We start from the raw sequence: 11,280 nt of genomic DNA, 5'->3' as shown, positions 1-11,280 counted from the left end.
CGGCTGACCGTCTCCTTGTGCAGGTGCGTGGCGGCGGCGTGCGTCCCACCTGGACGGCTCCTTCTCCTCCCGCTCCAGAGCGTCGCCGGCAGCCCAGCGTGTGGTGTGGTGTGGGCTGCTCCGGCGAGAGGGAAGGAGGTTAATAGAATTAGTTCCCTCTCGCTGGGCTCCGCAGGACCGCTTGTGGCTCTGGCCAAGCGCAAAATACCCCCCCGAAGGGAAACTCCCCCCGAGGCCAAGGGCAGAATGGGCACTTAGTCTGATTTGAGGTACACTGAGCGCCCCTCCTCCCCCCACACTCCCCCACCCCCCCCCCCCTCCGCCCTGTCTGCCTCCGCCTGAGGCATTCGCACTCTTGTTATCTAACAGCGGAGCAACTGAACTGAAATATCAATGCTGGTAGGAGACGCAGCGGAAAGCAGAGCGCTTGAATTGTCCCAAGGATCCGAGGTGGGGGTCGTGGGGGTGGGGGGGAGGGGGGGGGGGGGTAGTTTTACGCGAGCCGGCCTGCATGACTTTGGTTCATTGAATTATTAATTGGCCGCTTTTTTGCTTCCGCCTTCCTTTTACAAGTAGGACTGCAGATTCATGGGGGGATGAGAGGGAGAGTCGGAACATGCTGACAGTGTGGGGTGAGAGGACCGGGGGAGAGAGGAAATGGGGGGAGGAACATGAGAAGCAGGAGGAGCATGCAGTAGAGGGGGTGCTTTCACTGGGATGGAGAGCAGTGGTGTAGAGAAGAGGAGGTGTTGTTTCTCACTGCCATGGAGAGCAGTGGTGTAGAGAAGAGGAGGTGTTCTCACTGCCATGGAGAGTAAAGTAGAGGGGTTGCTTTCACTGGCATGGAAAGTAGAGAAGAGGAGGTGTTTTCACTGGTATGAAGAGTAATGGTCATAAGGCATGGTAGTAGCAGTAGTATTAGAAGCAGCAGCAGTTGTAGCAGTAGTAGTAGTTGTTGTTCTAGTAGTAGTCATGGAGGTAGAGAAAGACATGTAGTGGGGACACTGAGAGAGAAAGAGAGAAAGGCCAAGGTGTCAGGGAATGAAAGAGGAAGAGATACAGCAGTGAAAGACAGAACCCGCCCCCCAGAAAGAATAAGTTAGCGAGATGGTCCGGCGTCTGTTGGTATTCAAGAAGATGGCCGCAGCCAAGCTTGTACAAAGCAAATAAAAGGATTGGGAAGACTTGTGCCGAGGCAGTCCACATGTGCTACAGTAGGGTGGCACAGAGTCCTCCCTTGAGATGTCTGGGGAGCCTTGTATTGTCACTACTCCCGTGCTGCTGGAGATCGCCTTGTTCTCTGGTTGCTTTATTATCTTGACAGGTGATTTTAACCCTTTTTAAAATAAAAGGCTATTTGTTGTTGAGTCTAGGGTGAGTCTCTCCGCTTCATGTTGCACGCCATGAGCCGGGTCAGAACTTGTGAGAGTGTAAGAGCTCTCCTTTCATGTGAGCGCCTCATTCCCTTTTCTCCCAGTACTGTTCAGTATTCAGCGTCAAATCCCTGTGCTCAATAACAATAGCTTTTCATAATTAATCTCATATGACAGGCATTCTACCCTGCAGATTGAGTGCATGTGGAGGCATGCAGGTGGCTCTGTTTGTCCTACTGATAGTGTCAGTCTTCCTTTAGCTTATGTTACTCAGGCAAACGCAGAGCAAGCTGCCACCTCTTCCACAGACACACACAGGCACAGACACACACAGACACACAGACACACAGACACACAGACACACCAACACACACACAATCACACACACACACACACACACACACACACACACACACACACACACACACACACACACACACACACACACACACACACACACACACACACACACACACACACACACACACACACACACACAGAGAATTCCTTTGGCCTGTGTAAGAGAGGTAAAAGCTGGGGCAGGCTTCCAAAGTGTCACTTTATCACCCTCTGCCGATTCAACACTCACTTCAGAATTAATCACTCTGAGCTTTCAGCATTTAAAGCTTATCAGGCAATATGCAGAAACTAACATAAGACACACACACACACACACACACACACACACACACACACACACACACATACAGACACTCACACGCACACACAAGCACACATGCACACATACAGACACACAGATGCATGTACACACACACACGCACACACACAAACACCTACACACACGCATACACACTTTACTTCATATGTTGAGCTCTCTTTATGTTTTGCTATTCCTTTTCTATCTCCCTCTCTCTCTCTCTCTCTCTCTCTCTCTCTCTCTCTCACTTCCTCTCTCTCTCTATTCCTCTTGCTGTTTTTCTCTGTGCGCAAGTGTTCCACATGGTCCTCCATAGGTGAATGCTGGCTTTGTGCGCAGTGCTTAGCCTGGTCTCGTGTGACACAGCCACAGATAGTACTGAGATGAGGTCTCGCCTCTCCCGCCTATCTCCCTGGAACAGCTGCACGCACAACACACACACACACACACACACACACACACACACACACACACACACACACACACACACACACACTCTTGGATCTTCCCCTCTCCCCTACCTTTACATCCACTCCCACACCCACAAAATGAATGAAAAGCAATAGTACCAATTCATCCTCCCTCACCAGCACTACCAGCCCTTGCGAGAACGGTGGTAATAAAATGGGTGAAATGGCGCCTGGATTTAATTCATCCTGCAATGATAAAAAGCTCTGCTTCATCTCACCACGTCTGTCTGTCTGTCTGTCAGCCCCCCCCCCCCCCAGTCCACACAACCCCCCAGGGGGGAAGAAACGTGTGTGGAGGTTTGATGCTATACGCAGATATGTTGGTGTTTTAATTAATCCGGAGGTATGTTAAACGCACACAGGCCCAGGCTGAAAGCCAAGCAGATGTGATTGATGTACTGTAGCAATAGTGCTAGTAGAGCTTGTGTATGTCGTTTATGATATACTGATGTATTACATAATGGCACAAGTAAAACAGAAAAGGAAAGTTTCTTTTGGAGAACTTTATGGCTATTAAAAGAAGGGGAGTTTCTCTCAGCCTCTCTTCTCTCTCTCTCTCTCTCTCTCTCTCTCTCTCTCTCGCACTCTCTCTCTCTCACTGTGTGTGGGTGTGTGTGTGTGTGTGTGTGTGTGTGTGTGTGTGTGTGTGTGTGTGTGTGTGTGTGTTTCATTGTCACTGTATGCCTAAAAGACTACATTCAAGTAAAAATGTCCAATTTTTCCCTCATGAGTGTTGACATCCATTACTACTAACATAAACGTCAACCTGTAAATGAGGGCAGTTCAGTCTAAATGTTTAAGACGACTCTTGTGTTACAGTATATGTCCGGAGTTTTATATTCTAAAGTCACAGCAGTTATGAGGAAAATTAGTCATGGAGCCCTAACGTCTGCAACTATGGTGAAACCTCACTTATGGCCACCCTGTACAAGAACATTACATATACATTACACTAATTCATTCTGCTGTACTCTTTTTGTTGGGTTTCATCTCATGATATACAGTAAGATAGAGTTAGACATTATAGACCAATCAGCACTGATCTTGCCATACCAGTGTTGTGTCGCTGGAGGTGATTGGTTTATAACAAAGATGTACACCGTCCATGGCACGGTCCTGTGCACTCTTAAAAAAGAGGGAGAATGACACACAAACTGCGTTGTCCCTATTTGAACACAGGGATGTATTACTGTAAAAGAAAAAAACAAAAACATGTTGTGTTATTTTCAAAACATATTGTGTAACAAATTACAAAAAGCAATGTGTTGGAAACACCACAAACGGTGTTGTCCCTATCTGGACACAGAGATGTGTTGTTGTCAACACATTTATTTTAAGAGTGTATGTGTACAAAAGTCCATCAGCCGTGCTGTATTTTCCTTTTTATTTCTGTTTTCTTGCACTTCTATTTTGTGTCAGGCTTTATTATTAAATAGGTCCTTCTATTATTTGATCAGGCACTAAGTTGGCCACTTAACAGTATAAAGTCTGAAGCATGGTTCAGGACCCTCCTTTTTCCAGGGTCATTCCCCACAGTGAAGGGCAACCCCTACAGCTGCAGGTTGCCTCCTCAGAGCTAGTTTATTTTGTGTGCGTGCATCTAATGGTGAGTCTAATGACTTGTTGTATGTTTAGTTTTAATATTACTTCTGTTTGTCAGAATCACTACATTTAGACTTAGCTTATCTGTTACATTGTCCAAATGTATCATTGTCTAGCGAGCTAGTTCGCTAATGCTAGCTTGCTGTATCACAGTCTAGCGAGCTAGTTCGCTAATGCTAGCTTGCTGTAAATATGGGCTGTGTTCGGAATTTTTTGCTAAGTACTACATACTGCATACTGGTCAAGTATACACTGTGTACTGCACACTACGCCCCCCACCCCAGTACGCAGTAGCCGTCACCAGCAGCACAGCGTACTAAATCACTGTTTGAAATGGGTGGTAAGTACTAGTCGCATACTGATACTGACGTGAACCTAGCGAGCAGTATGCAGTGTGTGAAAAATTAGATTTTACCAGTATGCAAAAGTTCCCAGGATGTTGTACTAATGGTGGCAAAATCCTCAGTGTACCAATGATGCTCACTACTCAGATACTGCATCCCATAATGCATAGCGATTATTTCCAGTTTCAGAAAAATTCAACAACGCTGGCAGACAGCGAAAGGACAAGCCTATGGCAAACCGGAGGCGAAGAATACAAATGTGATTATTGTTTGGGTGTTTTGGTATGGAATGTTTCGTGGCTTCTGTTATTGTGGAAGTTTTAGTAGCCTAGGCTACTTGTGTTCATGTGCAAGTGAAATAGCCCAGCTTGACCAAAGTTAACATGAACTAGCTGGCGCTCAATGGAAATGAATGATATTAGAAAGCGAAGTCGCTAAGCATGAAGCTTGTCTAGCTCTTGTTAACGTCGTTATTAACATTTACCAGTGTTCACTTAATTATTAGTTATCGTTCTTGGTGTGAACGACTCCTTAGTGTTCTGTATAACTGTCAGAACTCTATTCATAAGTTTAGTCAGCACCGCAACAAAGCGTTTAGCCTACCAACTTTGTCAGCATAAATTGGTCGACTAGTCTGTGACCTTTACCATCGCTACTAGCGTATCTGATGCACCTGTGGAAAACAGCTGATGGATTAGTAAAATCAAGTGAGCAAGCTTACGGTGACGTTGGTCATTTTAACGCAATGCCGCAATGCATTCTAGAGAGCTCAACGTAGATTTTAATCAATACCATGTTATAGTTAGGCTATGTGTTCTGTTCTGAGTAGCCTAGAGGTGGACTTGGAGAAACTGTCTAAACTAATCAATTTAAAGTGAGCGCAATTACGTCTGATATTTTGGGGAATTCTTCACGTTTATCCCGTTAGTGACACATGCTCAGGCTATAGCCTAATGATTTGTGTTCGTTGCTAAACGAAGCGAATCTAAATGTGGAGTACTGAGCATGTTCCTCCAGTCTAGTTGTGTCCAGATATAGGCCTAGGCTTTTTATACAGTGATGCATCTACAGCCTACAGCACGCACCGCCACCTACTTGCAAGAAAAACGTCTGGTATTGGCAATTAGTCGAACTAGTCCTCATTCATTTGTATAAGACTGCAGTGGGAACGAGTTAAGCTGAAATGCATTAATCATTGCATTTCAATTCTAGCGTTCTGGAAATTTAGAACATCACAAGTTTGCTTTTGTTTATGTAAAGCACGTTGCATGAAATGGGCTAGGCTATATAAATAAACTTGACTTGACATGGCAGGAGGATTGTTCTGTTTACTTATCAAATCAGCCAGCTTTTGGGCTACACTGGAGTCTGGACATCTGGAGAAAGCATAGCCTACCCATGAAGAATCTCTGTGTGATGTTTCATATATAATATGTTTATGGATAAATAAAATCACCTAAGCTTATTAATCCAGACTCAATTTCGGATATAATGGAATTTAAATAACAGAAAAGAATACAATGAATTGAAACAAAAGTTATAAGAGTTAGGCTAAGAGGATGCACAAGCTGTGAAATCAGGTAAGTGCAGTGTTATAAAATTATTGTTGTGCTGCCATCAGAGTGCCAACAATGTTCATAAAATCCTACCGTTTTGATATGTCTTAGGCTACCTCTCTGTGGTGAGAGCCAACAAACAAGCAAGGAGAAGAAGGTCTGCAATACTGATGGTCTTTAATCTCGTTCTTCAGCAGGAATTCAGAGTGATTAGACCAATATGCCTAGAGAAACTAACAATATTGTAGCCCACAGTTGTCTTTTCTTATGAAGGCGTATGCAACCATGGTTAATGGATCAAAAAGGTGTCATTATTGGCAAGACTTGGGTTTGCAACTAAGTGAAATGTGAAATTAAGTAAATGTAACTGTGCTACACTGACAATTGATAATCCCATAATGACCACTGTATGACAGTTACCTTACAAATGACACTAAACATTAAACAAAATACTTTCAATTTAATGATTAAAATGTCTGAACTTTAATATCAAGAAAAACAACAAGTGCACATTCTCTCAGAATGACCCCAGGGGACAATATTGCTAACTGAATGGCAACACTATTCTATCTATTGTCCGTCTCCTCTTTGGAGATGTGGATCTGAAGAACGACTTCTGTCAATGCCCTTGTGGACACACTTGAAGTGGACTGTGATGGAGGCTGGGGGAGAGACTGGAGGTTGTCATCATTCAGTATTGGTTATCCACCTCCTACAGGGTTGTTGCAGAAGCCTTCGATGTTCCCAAGACCACTGTGCATGACGTTGTGCCAGTCCTAGAGATAGAGGTTACATCTTTACCATCTTAGACACTTTCTTATAAACACTCATTTAAAATAAAATATTAGTAAGGAGAAAATTATTTTCTGCCATTACCATTTTATTTTCCATCGTTAGGCTATACCAGAGCCCTAGACATTCTCTGGTTATACCCAAATCCGGCTATGATATCACTTATCAAAGAGCAGTAGGCTTAAACTGGGAACTGTTTTGAACCAGGTGCTCATTTCTCAGTAGATACCAAAGCAACTTAGCTATCAAAGATTTTCACATTACACTTTTGTAAATTAAACTTATTTTTTAAAAGTACGAATAGAGTTCTGTCAGTTATAACTGACAGAACACTTAGGAGATAAGGGCCGTTCACACCAAGAACGATAACCATAACGATAACTAGGCTATAAATAAACATTGCTCTCGTTAATGTGAATGACGACGTTACCTACTGTAGAGGCTAGAAAATCGTCATGCTACTTAGCGACTTAGCAAGCTAACAGGTTTCTACCATTCATTTCCATTGAGCGCCAGTTAGTTTACGTTAGCTTTGGATAAGTTGGGCTATTTATTCACTTGCACATACACAAATACAGCTCTACAGTAATAAAACTTCCACAATAACAGAAGCCACGAAACATTCCATACCAAAACACCCAACTAATACTCACATTTGTGCTCTTCCTCTCCGGTTTTTGCCATACTTGTCCCTTCGCTGTCCGCCATTGTTACTGACATTTTCTGAAGCTGGAAACAATCGCTATGCATTATGGGATGCAGTATCCCATCAGTATAACATCCGGGAAACTTTTGTGTACTGGTAATATTACATTTTCCAAACACTGCATACTATTTGCTACTTCACGTCATTATCAGTATGTGACTAGTATTTAGCACGCAGTTTCGAACACAGCCATGGTCTAGCTAGTTTGCTAGTTTTGCTACTTGTTTTCATTGTTAGCCATATTAGCCTCTGGCTGTTTATTAGCTTAACAGTTCAGGGTACCATGTATGTTATGCTAGCTGCATAGCTAAATAGGACATTGACAGATATTGTCTCATTGTTTTATTACAGAACCACACACACACATTCACACAGACACAAATACACATACATACATCCACAATCATATACATTCCATATAATTCCTCATCATTCAGCTGTGTTGTGGGTGTGAAGAAACAATAAAAACAACTCTTTGACCAACAATCTGGTTTCCGTGTTCTGACTGGACACCCTGTAGAGGTTGCTACCGGAAATTAAGAACTGCATCCCTCATCACCCAGAATCCTTTTCATGGTCCTTCGAGCCGGAGCAGCAAGTTCTACAGCCCAACCATGTCGGCCAAAGAGAAGAGTCAGTCACCCACAACACCCGAAGTCTCAGATGGAGGAAGATCAGCTGTTCCAGGCCTTGAGAGGTGTATACTCCTCCTTGCTGAAGAAAACACTGGTTTAAGACGCTGTCTAGAGGAAATGAAGGCGCAGCAAGAGTCTTTCTATCATCACAGTTCCTACTACTCACTTCCAAGGCGTCATAGTACAGGGGCCAGGGCCTCACCCTCTAGATCGAGCTCGCCGATTTCACAGTGCATGGAGACGTCTCCAAGAGATCAACAGGATCCGCGTCCTCCAATGTATCGATCCGAATCGACAGCTACTGAGGGCAAGCTACGGCATGCAATGGAAAGAGAGGATGTTGATGACATTGCCCGTGGTCTGGAAAGGATGGGACGGTCATTCAGCCGAGATAGAGTATCCCCCTCTCGAGACCACAATAGTGGAGAGACAAGTAGCCGCCGTGGATTTCCTCTTCACCACAGCTACTCTTCACGTGAGTACCCTCTCCCTGACTCAACCTGGTATCATCGCTCTCGCAGATCTTCACCATCCCATGGATATCAGAATGCAAGTACACCTGCTGACCATCATCATGATTATTCGAGCAAATACAGAGATGACTCCTCAAGAGCTTACAACAGGAGTCGACATCCTAGCCCCAAACGCCGTGAACCTTCTTACTCACCTGAACGCCGTCCTCATGGAAATCTTGCAGGGGAAAGGGAGCTCACATACAGGGGCCCAAAGCCAAAGATTCCCGACTTTGTCAATGAAGATCCACGTGAGTTTGCAAGGCTCAAAGTGGCTCTTGACAACCTTCTCCCTCCTGACGCTACCGAGCGCTTCAAGTTCCAGATTCTACAGGATCACCTGAAACTGGAAGAAGCATTGCTCATCGCTGATTCCTACAGTCACAGCCGAGATCCATATACTGAGACAATGGAGGCATTGACTGAGATATATGGCCAACCTCACCAGCTTGCACTTCAGCGCATCTCAAAGCTAATGGAGGAGCCAAATATCAGGACAGGGGACACAAAGGCCTTTCGACAATTTGCTCTTAAAGTGCGTGCCTTGGTAGGCATGTTGGAACAACTTGGCAGCAGTGGACGGACGGAGCTGTGGTGCGGATCCCATGTTTCACGACTCCTAGGCAAGTTGCCTCATGATTTAAGAGCTAGCTTCAGGAGGTATGTGAATCCCATAAGAACTCCCATTCCCACTCTTCTTGACCTAGCTGAATGGCTAGAGTATGAGGTAAGGGTCCAGGTAGATGGTTCACAGTTCAATGTTGACCACAGCAAAGAACGCCAGGGCTCCAAAGAACAACGCAAGGACTATAAGTCAAAGCCCAAGTCCACAACAGTTCTTCACAGCAGTGAGTCAAAAGCATCCCCGCCGGAAGCACAATCAAGTGGTTCAGATCAGCCCAGGGAACAGCCCAAGAAGTTCTGTCCCTTTTGCAACACCACTCAACACTATCTGAATCAGTGTGTGAATTTCCAGATCCTCACCACAGAGCAGATCGTAAAATGGATTCGGTCCAATCAGAGATGCTGGAAGTGCGGAAGGGAACACATGTCAGCCGAATGCACTTTGAAGGCCAAATGTAAGAAATGTGATAAGCGGCATCTGGAGATCCTTCATGAGGTGAACACAGGTGGAGGTAAGGCTGCTACTTCCATGAAGTCAACTACCAGACCATCAGAGAGTGCCAAACCAACCTGCTCCACTGCTGAAACCCTCTATGTGGACAGACCCACTGGCAGCAGCAAAGTGCTACTGAAGATGAGCCGGGTCATCTTGAGGAACGGTGACAACTCTTTGGACACATATGCTCTACTAGATGACGGTTCAGAGCGCACCATCTTGCTGCATGACGCAGCTCAACAGCTTGGCCTCCAAGGAACACCCGAAGAGCTGTCCTTGCGCACAGTGCGCCAAGATGTGCGAGTTATCCAGGGAGCCACAGTGTCACTCACAGTTTCACCTGCCAACCAACCCAATCAGACCTTCCACATTCGAAGGGCATTCACTGCCAAAGAGCTCGGTCTGGCACCACACACTTACCCTGTCGCCGTGTTGAAGAAGTTATATCGGCACCTCAAGAACTTACCTCTCCAGCCTATTGACTGTGCACAACCCTTGCTACTCATAGGATCGGACCATCCACATCTCATAACGCCAACTGAGCCTGTTCGCCTGGGCCCCCCAGGAGGGCCAGCCGCAGTCAAGACGCAGTTGGGATGGTCGCTTCAGGGTCCCTCTAAGCTGCTGAAACACAGCCTGACCACTCAGCAATGCCTTCTGACATCCATTGACCTGGACACCTCAGAGTTACTCAGCCATGTAGAAAAATTGTGGCAATTAGATACTTTGCCCTACCGAAGTGAAAAACTTGTAACACGCTCAAGGCAAGACACAGAGGCCATCCGGATTCTGGAGGAGAAGACCATTCGCGTGGAAGTAGAAGGAATCCTGCGGTATGCTACTCCATTGCCGTGGAAAAGAGACCTACCTCCTCTGGTTGCGCCAAAGGAATCAGTTATGGCTCACCTGCGTGGTACCGAGAAGAGGCTTGCTAGTGATCCTGAGAAAGCTGCCACCTACAACATGGAGATAAGCAAGTTGGTAGAAGCCGGTTACGTTAAGAAGATCCCCATGGTGGAAGTAGCCACAAGTCCTGGGTGGTACATCCCGCACCATATGGTCCAACACAACGGGAAGAATAGAATCGTCTTCAACTGTTCCTTCTCTCACAAGGGCATCAGTTTGAACGATCACCTCCTGCCTGGACCTGTGTTGGGTGCTACACTGCTCGGTGTTCTTCTTCGTTTCCGTGAACATCCCTTTGTGATCAGTTCAGATATAAAGGGCATGTTCCATCAGGTCCGCCTTCTCCCAGAGGACCAGCCACTCCTGCGGTTCCTTTGGAGAGAGATGAGGAGGAATGACCCTCCAGATATCTATCAGTGGCAAGTCCTGCCTTTTGGCACAACCTCAAGCCCCTGCTGTGCCACCTTCGCTCTCCAGAAACATGTGACCAACCACACGGAGGCTGGAGACAAGTTGCGTACCACAGTCGAACAGTGCTTCTATGTAGACAATTGTCTACAGAGTCTACGCACCGCTGAGGAAGCAAAGCAACTGGTGGATGATCTT

At 45.6% G+C, this 11,280-nt stretch overlaps 1 long non-coding RNA gene across 1 annotated transcript; it reads right to left on the bottom strand.

Annotated features, from left to right (window-relative positions):
* Positions 1-6,161: 6,161 nt before the first annotated feature.
* LOC134075065 (uncharacterized) lies at positions 6,162-7,677 on the bottom strand. The gene is made up of 2 exons (XR_009938010.1): positions 7,449-7,677; positions 6,162-6,779 (listed from the first exon to the last, which is right to left on the bottom strand). It is a non-coding gene; the product is annotated as an uncharacterized LOC134075065 (long non-coding RNA).
* Between the last annotated feature and the right edge of the window lie 3,603 nt (positions 7,678-11,280).

This window comes from Sardina pilchardus, unplaced genomic scaffold (genome assembly GCF_963854185.1).
Source record: "Sardina pilchardus unplaced genomic scaffold, fSarPil1.1 HAP1_SCAFFOLD_138, whole genome shotgun sequence".
NCBI classification, from domain to species: domain Eukaryota; kingdom Metazoa; phylum Chordata; class Actinopteri; order Clupeiformes; family Clupeidae; genus Sardina; species Sardina pilchardus.
This window is presented reverse-complemented; position numbering and strand designations above follow the sequence as displayed.